General features: G+C 34.9%; 1 pseudogene; it reads right to left on the bottom strand.

Annotated features, from left to right (window-relative positions):
• Nucleotides 1-3916: 3916 nt before the first annotated feature.
• LOC102873045 lies at nucleotides 3917-6903 on the bottom strand (annotated as a pseudogene).
• Between the last annotated feature and the right edge of the window lie 339 nt (nucleotides 6904-7242).

Raw genomic sequence — 7242 nt, 5'->3', positions numbered from 1 at the left:
ATTTCGCCAATATTTCTAAAACTATATGTTAGATCTCTTGCCAGTCCATGTTATGTTCAATACCCTTCTTTAGCACCACAGCTCAAAGGCATTATTTCTTCTTCAGTCATTTTGGTCATTTTCCAACTCTCTAATGCATAGCAAGTAATTGTGAAGACCACTGATTGAGTAAAGTACACCTTAGTCTTTAGACTGACATTGTTGATCTTTAATACTCTGGAGAGGACTCTGAGAGCAGATTTTCCTAAAGCAATTTGTCTTTTAATTTTTTGACTGCTGGTGCCAAGAGTGTTAATTGTGGAACATAGCTAGTGGAAATTGTTGACAATCTCAATCTCTTCTCCATCTATTATGGTGCCATCAATTGGCCTCGTGGTGAGAATCTTTGCCTTCTTGATGTTAAATTTAAATCCATATCTCAGACTTCAGTCTTGACTGTCTGTACCAAATCTTTAGGCCCTCCTCAGTTTCAGGAAACAAGATAGTGTCATCTACATTAACGTAGGTTGTTGTCATGTCTTTCTCCAATCTTAATGCCACATTTCTCTTCATAAAGTCCAACCTCTTAAATGATCTGTTCTATGTATAGATTAGAATGGTGTGGAGACAGGACACATCCCTGATGCACTCCTTTCCTGATTTTGAAACATTCAGTGTTTCCTTCTTCTGTTCTGATGGTAGCCTCCTGGTCTAAATATAGGTTTCTCGTGAGCACAATCAAGTGTTCCGCAATCCCCTTTCTTGTCAAGGTTAGCCGAAATTTATTGTGATCCACACAGTCAAATGCCTTTGCATAGTCAATGAAACACAGATAGACAATCCTCTGATACTCTGCTTTTGGCCAAGATCCATCTCACATTGGTGATGATGTCCCTAGTGCCATGATCTCTTCTAAGTCTGGCTTGTATATCTAGCACTCTGTTGATGCATTGTTCCACTACTTTTGGGAGGATCATCAACAGGATTTTGCTTGTAAGTGACACGGGTAATGTAATCCTATAATTTCCTCACTCTGTCAGGTCTCCTTTTTTGGAATAGGAATAATTGCTAAGTATCCCAAGAGGTGTATCTTATGAAGTGCATAGTAGTGTGCCTAATAATTTTCTTTGTACATTTTGCATATTTATTGGATGATTTTTATTTATCAACTCATACTATACACTAAAATATTTGTTAATTGACAAATGGTGTCTTTCTTATAGTGCATAATCAAAATTTACTGGTTATTTAATTTCCTATTATGTACGTACCAAAAGAAAACAAAACAGATCAACAATTAAGAATTATTAACGATCCATAGGATTACTGAATTTCCACTACACAAAACAGATTCAGTTCAACACTCATAATCCTCTAATGATCAGGAGAGAGTTGGTCAAAATTCTACACATTTCTAGTCAGAAGTTTAAACTAATGATGTAATAGAAACAGCATGCCTAGATATTGTATACCACTCCCATTTTCAGCTAAATTATACCCTCATGACTCTTCTCATTCGGTGGACCATAAGGAGAGCAGCTGGAAATGGCACAAGCAGATGCAGGGTGGTATTGAATGCCTAGTGTCTTTTTTCATTAGAGAAAGGTTTCATTTTGAAGTATGTGAAAGTCAGCCAAGAGTTTTGTTGATAATTTTGGCTTGGACCAAAATAAGCAGAGTTTAAAAAAACTAATGTGTTTAATTATATATATCCTTTTAACTCTCTTTGACTACTCGGATTTACTGATTTAATGAATTCTAAATATTGCTTTATACTTCAATCTGTTTGGTCCACTTTTCATTTTTGAAGTGAGGAACTAGATCTAGGTCTCTATGTTTCTGTCCATTTTCCTGTCTTTGCCATATATGATGTTAATAAACAAGTGAACAAGGATTATGAGATGATCTGCTGCTTGAAGAACACAATCTCAAGCAAGAAATAAAAAGGTGTTAGATTAGTTGAATCGAAGTTGTTTTTCCTTTTCCCCCTGGAAGTAGTATCATGATAATGCCCAGAAATGCATACCGATATTCTTCATAGTGGTAATTTGATTTTTGTTTTGTTTTGTTTTCCAAATTGTTAATTTAGTGAGATGAATAATGCTGAGAGATATTAGTGGAATGATTTGGAATATAAAAAATAATATTTTGAGGAAATAGTAATTTCATTTTGGAAATATGCATTAAAGGTATCAAATGCATTAATAATCTGTGTGGTAATACAATATTTAAACAAACTGTGACTAAGCATAAGACAATCAGTTCAAATCCACTCAAAGTTTCAAAAGAAATGATGATCTATTTCTTCAAAGATATTTGTTATAGTTAGATGCTTTCTAGTCTAACTCATGTGTGATATAAGAAAACCTAATCCTGTATCATCCTTAAAATTTTTTCTGTGCATAAGTAACTGTTGCAGTCAATGTGTTAATCTACTCTGGTGAAGGTCTCTTGAAGGTCTTCTCTCTTTCACTGAAGAGTCACCTTTCTAAGGATTATGTCTTTTTCTAAAGACTGACTTGTCCTGTCTAAAATTCCTTGAGAACATTCAGCTCTGAAATACTTTGTTTAATGTGTGAGAATTCATTTTAAGACACCTAGTAGCAAAATACTATTAATCCGTTATATGAAAATGGAAATCAAGATTACAGCTCATGCCAAAGTTATTAATTTTGATATCATCAGAAATGTGATAATGATTGGAGTTTTAACATTAACAAAGATCTCAATAAAAATAACAATAATAGTTTTCATAAGCTTTCAAAGGTTTTCTAAGTATCTAATGCTATCTTAAAAAAATCAATTAACTCACACAGTAAGTCTAGGAAATAGATAAGTATTACATAATTTTATCCTTAATTTTAGAGATAGAAAAGTTAGATTCAGAGAAGTTTTAATATTTATATATTGCCTAAAGTCATAATAAGCAATTGGACTTGAATCTTAATCAAGATGCTTTGCTGAAGACTCAATATATTAAACTGTACCAATCGTCATTTAATTTGATTAAGATTTTACTATGGTGGAAAAAGAAGAACTCTTCAGACCAATTTCTAGGACACTTGAACATTAGAAATAAGAGATAGAAGAAAGATTGAATGAAAGATATGTGGAATAACTAATAAAGCAGTAGTAATATGTAAGGAAAAGTAATTTAAAGTCAAGTGAAAGATATATATTTGAAAAAGAATTTAAAGGCCAATTGTTAAAAATGTTAAATGCTACTAAGAAATTAATTAAGATTATTCCTTAGTGGTGACCTTTGGAGTTAAGAAAATGAGGTTTATATTTTTTTTATGAATTTCACAAATGTACTTTGTATGGGATGATGTAAATGAATATATTTCTGAGGTCAAATGAGAATCACAGAAATAAAGTAAGGGTATTCATTGAGGTTTAACATGTTTATTAGGTTTCTGTAAAGTTGAAATATGAAACAGATGATTTTTGTTATTGTCAGGAACATAATAAAGAAAATAAAAGTTCAGGTAAGATGTTAAATAATCTAGTATGCTTGAGAGCTGATGAGAAAGATCTAAAAGACAAAGGGCATTTTACTGTACAATTAAATGAGGAGGTGGGGTTGCAGCAATGAAACTAGTAAACAACAGAAAAGTAATGAGCTCAAGGTCAGAATTGTTTTGAAGCTATAAATCACACAAAAGGAGAGTGTCCATCTTTCTCCCACGCAGTCACCGAGTCACTGGTTGGTATTATCTTTCTCTCTCTCTCTCTCTCCACCCCCCCCCTTTGTCTCAGTGAATTTAGAATCAATATCTTTACAAAAAATGAGGAAAGTAAATATTTGAGAAGCAAGGAAAGCTGTGAAACAATTATCTTTCAGAAATGGAGGATAAAATTACATGGACAATACCAGATAAAATACCACATATTACAACCACAAGATTGAGGTTGTTAATCATGGTGCTAAGTAAAATCAGTCACAACAACGTTTGATTTTTACTTTTTCGGTAGTTTTCAGAGATGTGGTCCAGGTTAGGAGCATATTACAATAAATGTTGAAGTTAACTAAAATTGGAAAAAAGAAGATAAAAACAAGGTCACAAGGAAGTTAAAGGATTATGTAAGGAAGTTAATTTTTGTTTTTGTCTACTACTTCATTAACATTTATTTCCACAGATCCAACAACTTTAAAAAATGTCCCCTTTTAATTTAATATTCTAATGTCAGTGATCTAAAATGGGAACTATGATTAGGGACTCACAACAGAAAACCATGACTTAGATAAACCTAGCCTTCTATCTCTCAATTTATTCAAGTATTGACAAACTTAAGTTCAGGAAGGAGACATTGTGTATGTTAAATGTTAGTGCCAACATCAAAGTTCTTCTCATTAGATTTCATCAAGTCTATACAATTCATGATGACCCCATGAACACCAAATGAGAAAATTGCCGCATCTTGCACTATTATCATGATCTCATCCTCTCATTGATATCACTGTGCCAAATCATGTTCATTTTTTAATTGATTTTAATAAGATTATAGAGAATTTAAACTTCCATTCATTCATTCATTGTTGCATATTATCCCCCCTGCTTATTCCTCTCCACCCAGTCTGCTTTTCTCTTTGAGAAGAAAAAAAATTAAACAAAAAAATTTCATTGTTATACAATCCCCTTCCACCCAGTCCATGTTACTATGCAGCTCTTATCATGGACTCTTACCATTCAAATTATATCTAATCATATATACCTTTTAAACAGTTCCTTTCTTCATCTGTTTCAAAATAACATACATTATTTATCCTCTCTTAATTCCCTCGCAAACCCAAAGACAGTCCTGTTTCATAACAGTGGCATTATGCAGTATTTGTCCTTTTGTAGTTGAGATACTTCACTGAGCATAATGTCCTCTAGAGTCAGCCATTTTGTATAATATTTCATGGGTTCCTTGTTTTTTTTTAATTTTGGGTATGAATATTGTGTGAATATACCACAGTTTCTCTATCCATTCATTTGTTGATGGGCACTTGGGTTGTTTCCACCTCTATTTTGAACAAAGCAGCAATAAACGTAGGTGTGCATATATCTGCATGGGTGGCAGTTCTGGTTTCTTTAGGATATATTATAAATACTGAAATTTCTGGATCAAATGGTATTTCTTTTTCCAACTTTTTGAGAAAATGCCATACTGCCTTACAGAGTGATTATACCATTTTACACTCCCACCAACAGTGAATAAGAGTTTCAGTTTTTCCACAACCTTGCCAGCATTTGTTGTTTGCTGCTCTGTTGAATTTGCTATTCTTAATAGTTGTGTTGATTTGCATCTCGCTTAGATCTAGGGATTTTGAACATTTTTTCATGTGTTTGTTCACCATCTGAATGCCGTCTTTGGTGAAGTCTCTGTTCATACCCTGTGACCATTTTGTAAAAGGGTTGCTTAATTTTATCTTCTTGTAGTGCTCGAGTATTTTCTAAATATTAGATATAAGTCTCTTGTCAGAAATGTTATTAAATATTTTTTCCCAGTTTCTGGTTTTCCTTTTTACCATGCTGGAGAAGTTTTTGGATGTGCATGAAGATTTGATTCTTATAAGGTCCCATTCATCTATTGTATCCTTTCCTTATTGTAGGTTTTTCAGGATGCTTGGAAGACTGTTTATGTTGTGGATTAGGACTTCTAGAGTTCTTCCAAGCTTTTCTCTAATGAAGTTTATAGTCTTTGGTTATACTCTAAGGTCTTTGGTTCACTTTGAGTTAGTTGTGTTGTTGGTTTTTTTTTATTATTATTGGTTTTTTTTTTTAGTTTCAGCATTTATTAAAGACCTTTTATAAGCAGAGACCTTCAAAAATACTTAAATCATAGTTCTATGGTTGTTTTTTTTTTTTAATCGTTTATTTATTTGGGGTTTTGTTTGGTTTTTTTTTGTTTTTAGGTATAGTGTAAGGTGTGGGTCTTGCTTAAATTTTCTGCAGATAGTTTTCCAATTTTGCCAACACCATTTGTTTAAAAGGCTGTCATTTCCCCACTTGACTGATTTCATCTCCTTGTCAAAAATCAGTTGACCATAGGTCTATGGGCTGATTTCTGGATTCTCAATTATATCCATTGATCTATGTGCCTGTCATTATACCAATAACATGTTGTCTTGACCACCTCAGAAGTGTAGTAGGATTTGAATTCAGGCAGAGAGATTCCTCCTACCTTTTTTCTCTTTTTTAGGAGTGTTCTGCTTATTTGTGGTTTCTTTCCATTCCAAATGAAATTGGAGATTGTCTTTTTCATCTCATTGAAGAATGGAATTGGTATTTATAGTAAGATTGCCTTGAACCTGTAACTGGCATTTGGTAGTATTGTGATTTTTTTTTTTTTCCACGTAAACGGCTGTTTATTAGCACTGTCACTGGGTGACAAGTAGTTTCCAGTAAATATATAGAGCTGTGTGCAGGTGACAGACAAGCCAAGAGTCGAGCAGAATGCACGTGGCCTTTTTTTCCCCATTCATTCTTCTCGTAGTCCCACTTGGCAGCGAAGCCCTGGATTGGGTTGGCCTTCATGTCCAGCATCTGCTTGGTCTGCATGGCCACCCAGTCCTCGTCTAAGGTGTGCGGGACGGGGCCATACACATAGTGCTTCATCCAAATGACGACGAAGGCTGCGAGGCAGATGAAGAAGAGCGCGCCGCCCACCACCGTCTTCCACTCATTCGTGGTCCTGTTCATCTCAGCAAAGGTCTCATTGAACTTCTTGTGGTACAGCTCCACTTTCTCCTCCATGGAGAGCGCGCTCCAGGCAGCCTTCTCCTTCTCCTTCAGGGCCTTCTGCTGGGCTGAGAGGTTCCTGACATAGGCCACATCGGGCAGCGGGTAGTCACGATGGTCGACGTATGCCGGCAGGGTACACTGAGGTGGAGATGGCGCGCTTGCCAACGAGGCTTAATACCCTGGTGGCCAACATTCTGCCGCAGGCTTCCATCCACTGGCTACCGTGACCTCACTCTGCGCCCCAGGGGCTCGCAGTATTGTGATTTTTACAATATTGAATCTTCCTATCCAAGAGCAAGGTATATGCTTCCATTTCTCCAAGTCTCTTTTTGTTTCTTGTGTTAACATTTCAAAATTTTCTTTGACTAGATTGTCTGTATTCTAGTTAGTTTTACTCCCAGGTACTTAATCTTTAGCTATTTAAATGATTAGCTATAGGGATGGGTATTGTTTTTCTTAGTTCTGGCTCTGTATCCTCTTTGTCACTGTGGATAAATCCAATTGATTTTTGTATGCTGCTCTTGTATCCTGC

Source organism: Elephantulus edwardii, unplaced genomic scaffold, assembly GCF_000299155.1.
Source record: "Elephantulus edwardii isolate Elephantulus edwardi_28Jun2011 unplaced genomic scaffold, EleEdw1.0 scaffold00023, whole genome shotgun sequence".
Taxonomy (NCBI): Eukaryota; Metazoa; Chordata; class Mammalia; order Macroscelidea; family Macroscelididae; genus Elephantulus; species Elephantulus edwardii.
The sequence above is the reverse complement of the archived record's forward strand: the minus strand, read 5'-3'. Positions and strand labels throughout refer to the sequence as shown.